This window comes from Balaenoptera acutorostrata, chromosome 16 (assembly GCF_949987535.1).
Source record: "Balaenoptera acutorostrata chromosome 16, mBalAcu1.1, whole genome shotgun sequence".
Classification (NCBI taxonomy): Eukaryota; Metazoa; Chordata; class Mammalia; order Artiodactyla; family Balaenopteridae; genus Balaenoptera; species Balaenoptera acutorostrata.
Window position 1 is genome coordinate 20,252,561 of NC_080079.1, and position 14,526 is coordinate 20,267,086.

Sequence of the window (14,526 nt, forward strand, 5' to 3'; positions counted from 1 at the left end):
CTTAAATACCTAAGGAATACACTTTCTTTAAGTAACTAGATTTTTAATGATTAAGAAGTATCTACTAACATATTACCAGTAAATGAAGGATCTGTCTTTTCACTTAAATTCTTTGAAGGCTTTGAAGCAAAAATTAAGAGAACAACCAGTCCAAATCTCTTGTTTTCTAGGTTAGATAACTAATGAAAGAGGTCTTCATACAGAGACATGCCCAATATCATACACCTAACATCATCAGGGTGATCTAAGTTCTCCTAGCTCTTTATGCCACACAATATTGCCTCCTCATAACTGGCCTTGTTTTCTATCAGTACTTAGCAAACCAGATAAGTAAGATACATAAGGACAAGGAGTATTAGGACATGGGCAGACCAAGAAGCTTAATGAAGTAGGCAAAGATGAGTAGTATCATAAAATATCATGAGACATTCCATAAAATTTTGAGTTCCAAACAAAGAGGAACTAAATACATGCAGGGCAAGGGCCCTTAAACTGGTTCAAGTTCATCTGAAAACACCACCACATGGGCAATGATCAGTATGTTGGAAGTTGTAACTGTTAACCTAGCAGATGACTGCTATGTCTTAATTAGAAGTTATCAGAATGACATTGACTGTGCCCTGGGTAACAATAAATTATGTTCAAGTTCACATTTTTATCTCTAAAGTTAATTTAGCATCATTTTGAAAGAGTTGAGGGCCTTTAACTATTTATAATGAAACAAATCAACCCTCGGAAAAAGTTTATGTTGGCAATAATTCCACTGTATAGATTTAAAAAACTGAGATTTAATAATTTGCCTCAGACTACCAAATATTCTTCACCAAACAAGGAATTATTCACGGTTATAGATCTTAATTAGGTGTGGAAGAGTTGACCAAAAAAGATGGAATGGCTCAAAGGACTGTTATTTCCTAGAAGTATACACAGTTATTACAAACTTAATTACTGTCTTTCTTTACTGGGGCACCTGAAAATATATTATAGGATCACAATATTCAGCACCAAAACAGAAATGGTAAATATTATCAAAGTAGTAAAATAAAAAAATCTTGTATGGTTACCAAACTGGTATAAATGTGAAAATTTAACTCTCTGTGGTCTATTGCCAGAATCCTAAAATTGATCCAAATGGTCCTTAAATTTCTGAATACTTTTTTTGCTCTTCTGAAATGACTTCTGCTGAGTATATCTTTAAAATAAAACTATAAACTCTAAGCTTCAATACAAAAGTCTAGGAAAAAATGAATCTATAGTTGATTAGCAAAAGATACCATTAATCTGGGCCTGAGTCAAAAATGCAACTTAACTCAAAAAACTAAAAGTAGAATAACAGGGCTTCCCTGGTGGCGCAGTGGTTGAGAGTCCGCCTGCCAATGCAGGGGACACGGGTTTGAGCCCTGGTCCGGGAGGATCCCACATGCCGCGGAGCAACTAAGCCTGGGCGCCACAACTACTGAGCCTGTGCTCTGGAGCCCATGAGCCACAACCACTGAAGCCCAAGCACCGTACTCCGCAACAAGAGAAGCCACCACATTGAGAAGCCCACGCACCGCAACGAAGAGTAGCCCCCGCTTGCCACAACTAGAGAAAGCCCGCGTGCAGCAATGAAGACCCAACGCAGCCAAAAAAAAAAAAAAAAGTAGAATACCATGTGATCCAGCAATTCCACTCCTGGGTATATATCCAGAAAAATGAAAACACTAACTTGAAAAGACACATGCACCCCAATGTTCATAACAGCACTATTTATAATAGCCATGATATGGAAGCAACCCAAGTGCCCAGCAACAGACAAATGAATAAAGAAGATGTGGTGTATATATATATATATATACAATGAAATATCACTCAGCCATAAGAAAAAATGAAATTCTGCCATTCGCAGCAATGTGGATGGACCTAGAGAATATTATGCTTAGTGAAATAAGTCAGACAGAGAAAGACAAATATTGTGTGATATCACTTATATGTGGAATCTAAAAAAATACAAATGTATATGCAAAACAGAAACAGACTCAGATACAGAAAACAAACTAGTGCTTACCAAAGGGGAGAGGGAAGAGGAGAGGAGCAAATTAGGGGAATGGGATTAAGAGATATAAACTGCTATGTATAAAATAAACAACAAGGATATATTGTACAGCACAGGGAATTATAGCCATTATCTTGTAATAACTTTTAATGGAGTATAATCTGTAAAAATAGGGAATCACTATGTTCTACACCTGAAATTAATATAATATTGTAAATCAACTATACTTCAATTAAAAAAAAAATCTGACAATGTCAAGGAAAAAATGCCAACAATAATAAAACAAACTAATGACAGTAACAGCAACCCTTTATGTTTCTAAGGGTCTTGTACTTTTAATGGAAGTTGATAGCTGGCTCAGCATTTATTAAAAAAAACAGATATAAGAAAAGCATCAATGGAGGGCACAGCTATGAGAGTATTTTGGTCTCAAACTGTTTTAATAATAAACGCTATACTGCTAATTAACATAAACTACTTTAGCAAACATGAAAAATACATCCTGTGCTTGTATAATTGGAACATAGTAGTAGTTCTGTATAACCGTAATACACGTTGTTTAAGTAGGTGCTTGCTAGGTCACACTGAGCAGGGTGATCCAAAGACCAAAGGCATTCACTGCTGGATAAAGCAGAAAATGAATCTAACTTCTTTCTCACTAAGGTATCAGTAGTTGATGAAGAATATTTTATTGATCAACATTACCTGTTGCAAGCAACAGAGAGCTGGACTTCTGTACGTGAAGAGTAGGGGCTGGGGAGAAGAGAGTCAGTCACTTGCTTAGACATTGGTAGGACTGGAAATAATGTTCACCGGTAACTTGAAAAAAATTTTCATTATAAATAGGTCAAATTTACCAGTTGTAATGGCCATGCGAGGGGCAGAGTTATAAACTTGAAAACATGTACAAAAAGTTCAGAAGAAGTGTATTTTCTTGAAGCCTAAACTCTATCAATTTTTAGACTTAGCTCAAATTGTTCCCAACGTGAATCATTTGGAAAAGCAAATATAAGACTGATTATATATCTATATATATCTCATAAAATGATGAGTAAAACAATCAACCATAGAGAGAGGCAGTCTCTCAAGTATCTTGCAGAATCCAAAAACACATGGCCTCAGTGCCTTTACCCTCCTTTCTACAAAACATGATGAACGTTCTGTATATATTCCCTCAGTCATCATTTGTCTTCAACATGGAGTGTATTGGAAATGGTTGGGAAAAAACCAAAAGGTGGGGTTTTTTTTTTTTTTCCCCTAAGAGAAAGTTGACAGAGACCAGTGGATTGATTACTCAGATGTGCCTCTAAGACATTTAGTTTCTGTTATTATGTCCCCTGGTATCAGTGAAAATTTTTAAATTGAGATCCAGGAAACTATCCAGAACTTGACAGCTCATGATAAATGAGAGGTTTAAAAAAGTGGAATCAGTGGAGATTATGATTTTTAAAGAAAGATTCATTGCTCTCAATTTCTGGAGATACCTTAAATCTTTGGCTCTTTACTATTTAGTAGTCCTGGAAAATAGCTTTTTTTTAAAAAACAAAATTACATGTGCAGCACTGAGCTTGAAAAATTTAAAGCCATTGCTTTTGACATTTTCTTGAGAGCAATGTTTGAGGAAAAATCACTCTTACCTATTACTGCATATCTACTCTGAAACCTCAGGAAACATTTTCCAAGTGAGTATCAGAATACAAGTAATATAGAAAACTTAATTCCCTCAAATTCCAATCTTACATATACCTATTTTTCAAAATTTCTGAACTCAAGAAATTCTAGTTCTTCATTCTGAAGAAATGCAAATGATCCTACAAAAGCTCATTATTAAAAATGAGTTGAGTTTGCAAAACAAAACATTCACCCAAAAGGCTGGTCTAGAAAACTGATTTGTTATAGTGGATGGTACTTCTAATGGTCCATTCCTAACGTGATTGTTGTGACCAGTGAGGGACAGAAGGGAGGCTGGCACAAAAAATATGAGGCAAAGTTCCTTATTTTAAAAATTGGAGGAAAATATACAAAAAAATCTTAAAGAACACAAGGTATGAGTAAGTTCCAAGAGTTCATTTTGATCTACTATCAGTATCCCAACTAAAGACTTCTGGCTTTCATGATTATAACTTATAAAATACAGCTGCAAAAGTCAATCCAAAAGCTGTAGGTAACTCAGTACATCGTTACTGCAAAGAAGTCATTTGAAGGAGTTCCTACCTCTAGATTTGGCTGGTAAGGAGGATTTCAAGATCATCACAACCTCATCTGTTTTCTTTCTATGGAAAGTCTAATGAAAATGCATGAAAATGCAATTTATTAAGCATAGGTAATAGTACTTGAAAATTATTTCCAAAAATACTGGCCATAATCCACCATTTAGAACTCTGATAACAGTTTTAAGTGGAAGTCCATGCAAAGAGATGTTTATCAACCTTGAAAATCTGTTTTTATAATAAAAAAACTATTTTTGTGGAACTAGCTTTTTCAAATGAATTATCCTTTAAATCTAAAGTTTGATATTACATCCTGTACTGGGTTGAATAGTGTCCCCTAAAATTCATATCATGACCTCAGAATATGACCTTATTTGAAAATAGGGTCTTGGGACTTCCCTGGCAGCGCAGCGGTTAAGAATCTGCCTGCCAATGCAGGGGACACGGGTTCGAGCCCTGGTCCAGGAAGATCCCACATGCCGTGGAGCAACTAAGCCCATGCGCCACAACTACTGAGGCTGCGCTCTAGAGCCCGCGAGCCACAACTACTGAGCCCACGCTCCACAACTACTGAAGCCCACGTGCCTGGGGTCTGTGCTCTGCAACAAGAGAAGCCACCACAATGAGAAGTCCACGCACTGCAACGAAAAGTAGCCCCAGCTTGCCACAACTAGAGTAAAGCCTGCGCGCAGCAACAAAGACCCAACGCATACAAAAAATAATTATAAATAATAAAAAATAAATATTATAGATAATTTATAAATTATAAATTTATAAAATAATTATAAATTATAAAAAATAAATATATTTTTTAAAAAAAGAAAATAGGGTCTTAATTTGTAATTAAATTAAGATGAGGTCATATTGGATTACGGTAGGCCCTAAATCTGATGACTAGTGTCTTTATAAGAGAAAAGTAAGAGAGATGTGGATACAGAGACACACAAGGGAAAAAGCCATGTGATGATGGACGGAGGCACAGACCGACCTGATGCAGCTACAAGCCTAGGAACACCAATGATTGCCAGCATCTACCAGAAGCTGGGAGAGAGACACAAAACAGATTTTCCTCAGAGCAGCCAAAAGAAACCAACCCTGCTGACACCCTAATTTTGGACTTCTGGACTCAAGAACTGTACGAGAATAAACTTCTGTTGTCTTCAGTCACTCATTTTGTGGTACTTTGTTATGGTAGCCCTAGGAAACTAATATACATACTGTTCCAGTGGAATTTCTATCTTAATAATACCTATTTTAGGAGGCATTTCACCATCACAACAGTGTAGACAGATAGCACACCTTTGCAAAATCAAAGTCAGCTCTTTAGGAATAACAGAAATCAAAATAGCAACCCGAATGACATTAAAAAAAAATTATTTATTTTTGGCTGCACTGGGTCTTCGTTGCTGTGCGTGGGCTTTCTCTAGTTGCAGTGAGCGGGGGCTACTCTTTGTTGCGGTGCACGGACTTCTCATTGCAGTGGCTTATCTTGTTCCCGAGCACAGGCTCTAAGCCGGCGGCGGACTTCAGTAGTTGTGGCTCGCAGGCTCTAGAGCACAGGCTCAGTAGCTGTGGCGCACGGGCTTAGTTGCTCTGTGGCATGTGGGATCCTCCCGGACCAGGGCTCGAACCTGTGTCCCCTGCATTGGCAGGCAGATTCTTAACCACTGCGCCACCAGGGAAGCCTCCCGAATGACATTTGATATACCATTTGATATACGTAAGGGCAACGCAACATAGATGTCTTCCACAATGGTATGACTTTTACAAACTATTACCATGTTAGATCAAGAAACAATGTTTCCAAGAAAATCTGAAGCAAGATGATATGAATGTTCTTGTCATATCAGATTCTGAAAAGAAATTTCTTTGTAAAACTCCATGAAGATTCACAATGAATATCAACCACAAAGTAAAGATGCAGTGGGCTCTACTGGTTCTATCATAGCTGAAACACTTAAAGCAGTTATCAAATTTTAAAATATTCCAGTCTGATGGAATGTCTTTTCATTAAGCAAGAGTGGATTTAAAAAGCCACTCACTCTGTTTATCAGGTTTCTTGCCATGTGTACATACAAGCTGCATTTCTGCCCTTCTCCCCACATTAGGGACCACTAAACCCTAACCTGCAGATTCAGCATCATGCCAGGCTCTGGGCCCCCAGGATTATGAGAAACCTTAAGAAACTAGTGTAGCAGCTCAGCATCAAGTTAGTCTTGCTGCTGCTGCTCCCACTCTGATGATTGACTTTCACCTTAGCCATACTTTTATCTGATTGTTAATAATCAAACTCTGTTAATCTCTTAGCTACTCCACTCACTCTAAAGCAGCCTAAATCCCTTTCTTGTTTTTCTATCAGGTAACTCCAAATACTTTCAAAATTGAAGATCCATGCCTGAACCCTCTTTCCCAGGTCTCAGTCTTAGACCCTTCTATCAGTTTCTACCGTTCCCTAAGGTAACCTGATGGCTCACACCCTGGCTTACAGTAGAGGATTTCTGATGCCATGCAAACTTCCCTGGTATTAATTCCCCATCTAGGCTTCTACCAATTGCCACCCTTTGCCAAAACACCCTGTTCCTATGCACTGCCTACAGGTCAGGGTTTGAAACCTACTGTCCAACCTCCCTGACAGTCCATACACCTGGGCTTTTTCCTACTGCCTGTTGCTAGGAATCTGCCCTGTCCTCAAGGGTCTGCCTGGATTCCAAATCTTTGTCAGGCATTCAGCCACTCCGACTCTGTTACTAACACCATCCTTCTTAGTAATTTAGCTTTCGTGTTTTTCTATTAAACAAATTACACCAGAATTTTTAAAAACACAATTTTTGATGAAAATATGTTTTTATGGGGAGAGAGCGTTAATGGCCAGTAGTCAACATTTCCTGAGCATCTATTACCTAACATTGTTTTAAGAAGGCAGCATGTTTTAACTCATTTAATCCTCATAATAACCTTAGACAGGTATGTGCTATTACCATACTCATTTTACAGACAAAGAAACAGCATACAGAAGTTACGTGTACAAGGTCACATACCAATATCTGTGCAGCTATGATATAAATTCAAGTAGATAGGCTCCAGAACCTGTGTTCTTAACCACTACACTATATTGCTTCTCTACCTTCTACTACCCTATCCCCATCCCTAAACTCCAATGATGTTTTCAAATTTTGAGTCATTTCAAATTTATACCTGTTAAGATCCTCTGGTAAATGTTTCCAACTCCTCCCCTACCCAGCCCCAAATCTAAGTCCCCACCTCTAATGTGAACTCTTTGACAAGATATATGTTTTCATAGGCTGTATTTTCTTACGATGAAATTTACCTGAATGTAAAAGCAAGAAGTACAGGGTGTGACACTCAGGAATTTGATGATTAAATCAATAAAAAATACGTAAAATCCCCTGGTCATTCATCAAATTTCATCCTCTACAAAGTGTAATCTAAATTACAACTATAATTGTGAGCTTTAGAAAGAGGTGAGGGGAGTCCTCTGGATCCTACTATCTAGATTATATATGCCCCATTATCTCATCTAGAACTGTGTTGGACATTTACTGCCATATAGGTTTGTCAATTCATTTAAAGAGGTCTAGGCTCTGACCTGGTATAAAATAAGACTTAGCCTTGCAAAGTAGGCCTAGTCAATATGAATAAGAATCCTGAAAATGTGTGCAGACATTTTGATATTTTATGACAATTCATATAAGAGAAACGAGATCGAGATTCTTTTCTGACATGAACATTGAGGAGACTGAAGATGATGGGAAGATAAAGAGACAACCAACCAAGCCTCTAAGCCACAGCTGGAAACTTGTCTTAATAAAAAGTAAAAGAAAATCTGAAAGAAGACCTAAAAAGGCTAACTGTCCAATTCACGGGAAAAGAGAAAGCATTAAAATAACTCATCGTTTAATTTATGGAGGAAAGTTTATCAAAAACAGCAGGCTGAAAAATACCTTTGTAAGAATAACAGAGAAACAAAACATTTATAAGTCCATATAACAACTCTTCCAAGAAATAAATACTGTCTTCCTTAATATTATCTAATTACAGCCCAAAGAGGAATAGCATCTCTAGAATTTAAAGGGGTTAGAGCTTAATAGGATATAAGGTATTATTACATCTAGTACTACCCTCATTTCTCCATATGAAGAAACAGGTCCCAGGAGAGAATCTGACTTGCCCAAGTCCCTCAATTTATCTTACTCAAGATTTTTCATATTATCTAGAGCAGCATATGATACACAGAATGTAGATCATATGATCTATCAATGTAAGAAAAGATTTAAATATGAACTACATTTAAAAAATTCCTTTAACTAAAGGTTTTGGCAATAAACTAATTTCAAAAGCTATTGTACGTTAAATAAAATGTTAACTTTCATGAAAAAGGAAAATCACCTAATGCCTCAAGCACCGGTTTCTTGATTTTAAGGGGTTTGTAGGTATGCATTCAGGGTTAAAAACACACAAAACAAATTTTCTTGATGTGTGCTTTCATAAGAATTGAGTCATTTATACCATTTTAAAATAATGAGAACACTTCTCTTTTAAGCTTTCATGGTAATTCACTAGAGAGAGTAAATTTTATGACTCAGCTTTTTGTGCTCACTCACACATGCCTGAATGGTCCACTTAAATTGCTTGCTATATTTTAAATTCAGGCCTGGAGTAGGATTCTTGTTTCTCTGAGGCTCACAAAGACTAGACTCACAGCTTAGTTCTACAGTGCCTATTTAGCTGGACTTAAAGCCTACATCAAGTAGTTTACTGTCAAAATAAAAAGCAATCTTCATGGAGCTTAGTAACTTAAGTAGCTCTCCAGAGTTTGGTAAATATTTTGTGTCTACTTTTTATATCTATTGTCAAGGAAGGGTTCTATAGAGTGGTGAAGTATTATTTTACACATCTAAAAGGTACTATGGATACTACAATCCTTCAGGTTCATGGTTACAACTGAGAAGCACAAAGCCCCCTACCATAATTTTCCAAACACACCATTTTCTTAGTCATTCCCAAGTTTGTTTGTTTGTTTGTTTGTGTTTTAAGCATCCTGGAGACCCATCTTAATCAGGCTGGGGTTTTTTAAAATTCAGGCTCTGAAAATAGCATGGAAAAGGCTTTAAATATACCCCACAGACTTAGAGGAAAATGATGACCCTCCCAAACAAAAGCCATTTCTCTAACTAATGCTTTGCTCACCTTATTTCTCACACACTTGGACTGTTTTCCCTGCTCACCTCCATCCATTCAAATCTTCCACACTTTGTGGTGTGTTCAAAAATCAACTCCTTCCACGATGGCTTCCCAATCTCCTCTATCAGAATTAGCGCCGCCCCCCTCCTTAGTGTTCCCAAAGCACTTTGTCATAGTCTGTGTTGCTTTTGAATTATTTGAGTATGTCTTTCTGCCCCAGTAACTAGGCCAACATCTTTTTCCTTTCTTCACTGTCTACTAACAGTTATACTCAATAAGGGTTTATTAAACTGAGTGAGGTGAGTAGGGCTATTGACTCATAATATCCCATTCTCTAGTCTTAGAGTAAACTAGGGCAGAGAATCTAGAGCAACTCTTGAAAAGTGGGCTAATCATGGTTTGATCAGAATGGCCAGCTACCCAAGATGGTTGAGGTAATGAAAAAGTAATCACAAAAAAGTATGAAGGTATAAAAAGAGCAATTAAAAAAAAATCTATACCTACTGCTGTGTTCTGAGACCAGATACAAATGGTGCTACAAAATGTCATCTTAAAATAACCAAAAAACTACTTATTCAGTCAATCAGCAAACACTAATACAGCTGTTAGGTAAAGAGTATAAAGAGATATAAAGCACAGATCTAGGTTCTGCCCTTCAAGACTTCCCAGTTTTAACTATTGAGAACTAAAATTCTCTACTAAAATTCTCTATTGACCTCATGGAAAGAAAACTGATCATAAAAACCAGTTTATAACAAATGCCAAATGAAAGATAAATGTAAGCTATCCAAGAGTTGCTGAGGATTGCTGATAAACAGAATTATGGATTAAGATAGTAAGGGAAGATTTCAATGAAGAGGTAAGGTCTGAGTTTCACGATGTATAAAATGAGGTGGTTTGAAATAGATGACCTCTGGGCTTACCTTCCAAATCTGAAATTTTACTGTAGTCTTATCACATAATTATATCAATAATAGTGACTTGATATTAACTAACCACCCCCTGAATAGAGTTTTCTTCTTAATCATTATGAAAGTAACAGCTTTTAAAAAGCTGTCAGTCCTCAAGTAAGCAGTATTATCAAATTATTTTAAATATAAATATCCAAAACCGAATGTGATATATCTCACAAGAAGGTTTGGTATTTTGTAAGAGAACTTGAGTTGGAGGCTTTTTTTCTTTATACCAGTTTCTTGGTGTGGCTTCCAAAATTCAAAACAGGCTTTTAAGTGCACACTTTTTCATACCCAAAAGTTGTATTTGAAATCATTTAAATTATTCTTGTCTCTCTGTGGATAGGAAGTGAATAGAGTAAACCTGCAAAAGTTCATCACCACTATTAAAGCACTTTTTTCTTTGTTCTTTTTAACTGTCATGGCTTTTGTACCCAGCAGTTACGGATGATCAAATGTATTCTGAAGCTCGGCCAAAGTTTTTTTTTTTCTTTCTTTTTTTTTTTTAGGGCAACACTCAAAACAAAACAAATATTGGCTTAGTTATGACACTTGTTGTTCTAATACATTAATAGCCTATTGTCCACTGTGGTTGTCTCAACAAGATAATACATTGAAAAACAGCGTTTCCTGATAGGAAGTGAATTCCCACTGTGTGTCACAGGACCCTAGCCAAAAGCGGGGCTTTAAAGGAGAAAAAGCAGTCCCTTCTGAGATTGCATACATAACAGACCAGAGTAATGATTAGACTTTTTCTTCTCTCTTGTTTAAAAAGGCTTTCTGCTTCAGCTCAAACTACAGTCTATTTGACTGATTCTGCTATCATAGGACTGTTTTTCTAAAATGGTTTCAAATGTTTTAGACAAAGTTTGTTCAACATCCTGTAGGCAGCAGTATCCTGCATATTTCTGACTCTGGAGAATTTCCTTAGTCGTAAATGCCACAATGGATAAGGTAACATGACAAAGAAGATATTGGAATGTGTCATAAAGACACAGTGTGACCATTTTCAAGGTTAGTTTCCTACAAGCAATTGTTCAAGCCATTATAACATACAAGGTACAATAATTGCAACGGTAGGCAAAAATTGGGGCTCAATTAATCCACACATCACAAATGGGCTTATTTCATTTAGAATTTGATTAGTGAGAAACTGATGTCACTAGCAGATCCAGACACAGAAGAGTAACTGACACTGCCCTAACAAGACATTAGTACCCCTTTTTAAATACTGAAAATGTACTTTTTTTCCATCTATTTTCACAGACTCAAACTTGGAGAACTTTCTCTGCCCAGTTCCACTTACCAGTGGATATTGGAACACTCCAACAATAGAAGAACTAAGAACAGTTGTCATTTTGGTACATTCCAGTGAGACTGTCTCTGTCATCTAGGTTCTCCCACCTTTTAATGCAGTGCTTGCCTCCTAGAAGGTCCTCAACACATTTTGCTAAACTGAACTATGTCAAACAATTGATATGAAAATTGACACAGAATTCTAGCATTATTTGGATAACAAATAATCTCTCGGGTTTTAGGGAAGTATACTTATTCAAGGTATGTCAAGCCTTCTGCTAAGAAGCTAGGGTGTCACCAGCATGAAAACACACAGACTCCCCTACCTCCAGGCCAAGAAAATGTCTTTTTATCTTCCTGTTGTAATTATATAAATCAAACGATGAATTCTTATTCCATTTTGCTTTCAGGACAGCTGTCGTTTGATGGAATTATAAGAATAAAATTGTGAAACAGGTAATGTTAAACATCCTACATGTGATGCAGCAAAAATTCCTGCTTCGGTTACTTTATAACTTTGCTGTGTAACTTGATAACTTTGCTGGCAGGATGGTAGTGCACAGTTCACCTCTAAGGCTGCTTCCTCAGCACGAAGTCAGAAAACTTTAGCTATGTCAAGCAACATCAATTTTAGCATTCAGTGAAACAGAGAGATGGATTAGAGGGCTAGAATGTGAAAACAATTTAAACAAGGGGACTGAAGCCAAGTTTCAAAGCCCTCAGGATTAACTCTGAATGGCTGGATTCATTGAAAATTACAAAGATCCACTTTAAAAACAAACATCACCTCAGAATCTTCTCCTCAAGTATTCAAACTTGATAAAAAGATTTGCTTTTACTTCTGGAATGGATTTTATACTTTTGAAAGTAATTTTTTAGAAAAGGAGAGTTTATGTAAAATATAGTATACTATTCAACTTCTCTCTCTCTCTCTTTTTTTTTCCCCACATTCTTAAACTTTCAAATAGCTTAGGCCATATGGCAGGTCAAACAAATTACAGACCACACAATATACACAAAAGATGTTTTTAATTTAAATAACAGAAACTTCATACAATTTGGGTTATACAGCTTAAGTCAATATTAAAAAAAATACTATGTAACTATTACAGCTGGAAGGGACATTAAAACTCATCTATTCCAATCTTTCATTTTATACTCAATAGACGGTAAAACTGAGGATCAAGGGGGTTAAGTGACAGGCTCACAACCTCACACTCCAGTTACCAGACTTTGAACCCAATGTTATTTCATTAATCTGCTGAAAAATGACTCTTAGGGCAGTCTTACCCACTCATGAATGGCTGGGACAGTGGGGCCTACTTTTGGTGTTCTAGCCAGAGGAGGTTAAGTTGGTGAGGGGTTTTTCCATTTCCACACAGCACTATCACCCCTTTCCAATAGCACCTAGGTTCTGGGTTCTGTCCCAAAATGGAGGTAGGAGAGAAGGCTGATGGCCTAAGTATACCTGATGGGGAGAAAGGGAACAACTTGGAAATAATCCAGATACCTATCAAAAGATGAATGATTAAATATAGTATACCCATCCATACACTGAAGTACCATACAACCATTAAAAAGAATGAGGCAGATACATAATGGTGTGTGTAGTATAATTTTATTTGGATTTTTAAAATCCACTCATATTCACAGAAATTTTCTGGAAAAACAGAGAAGAAACTCCCCACTGGAGCACAGCGTTCAAAGATTAGGGTAAGAAAGAGCCGTTTTGTCATATGCCCTTTATATTGTTTCATCTTTTTACCATGTGCATTTTTTAAGTTATAAAATGAATACTTTTTAGAAGTACATTAAAGCAGAGAAGGGAACTTCTCTAGAGCCCTGGGAAAACTCTGAGGAAGACAAAGATGGGGTCTATCAAGGGTAATTTGATACTCTGTATCTAATCTACGTGATACACAGTTTATTTCTCTAGAAAAGACTTCCTAACCCTTTTCATGTCACGTTAGTTTTCACTAATACAGTGTGCATAAATAAAATTTGTATAGCATACTGGAGTAAAGAGGAGGGGGTTTGGGGGCAGCTATATAATAGGGCTAAGTAAAAAAAAAACCCACTCCATTTTCTCTATATTACATAATTATTACAAGAAAAAAATAAGATAGAGTATTATTAGATATTAGCTATTGACTTTCTACAAAATTTCCAAATAAAAATCTATCTAGAAAATCTTCTAATTTCAGTATTTAACAGCAAACTAGTTGGCAAGCTTTGCTCTGGAGCAACTATAAAAGTCTAGGAGTAACTATATTCTCCTAGAGTTCAAAGGGACAGTAGAGGTCATCTAGCTCAGTGGATTGAAACACATTTTTAAAAAATAAATCAGAACAGAAAATATAGCAGTGTGTGTTTTGCACTGTTAAGAGAAATTTATTTTAGAGATTAAGTGGTGTGTATGTGGTACATGTATTGGGTCGTGATGCAAAATATATTTTAAAAAAAAAATATTGAAAGCCACTTACCCAAGGCTATACAACTAATAATTGTACACTGAGTATAACAGGCAATGTTTAATAAATGTCTACATGACACCTGTGGCAAGAGGTTCACCTAGTTCCTGCCTGAAAATTTATTTTCTTGTTGAGGACATCACTTATATACTAATTCTACTGCTCAGATATTAAACAGTAAATTTCCAAAATTTCTGATATATACAATTTATTTGAAGCAAAGCTTTAGTTTTCATGTCATTTGTAAGAATGACAAATGCCTTGGTGCCTCTTAATTCCCAGCCTAGTGCTTTTTTCTATGATATCAGGCTTTTACTTTATTCTTACATCCTTGTGATGTTAGAAAATAGCTAAACACA

General features: G+C 36.4%; 1 protein-coding gene across 6 annotated transcripts in view; it reads right to left on the minus strand.

Moving 5' to 3' along the window:
* ADD3 (adducin 3) overlaps positions 1-14,526 on the minus strand; it is a 126,949-nt gene that overhangs the window by 41,276 nt on the left and 71,147 nt on the right. The window lies entirely within an intron of this gene.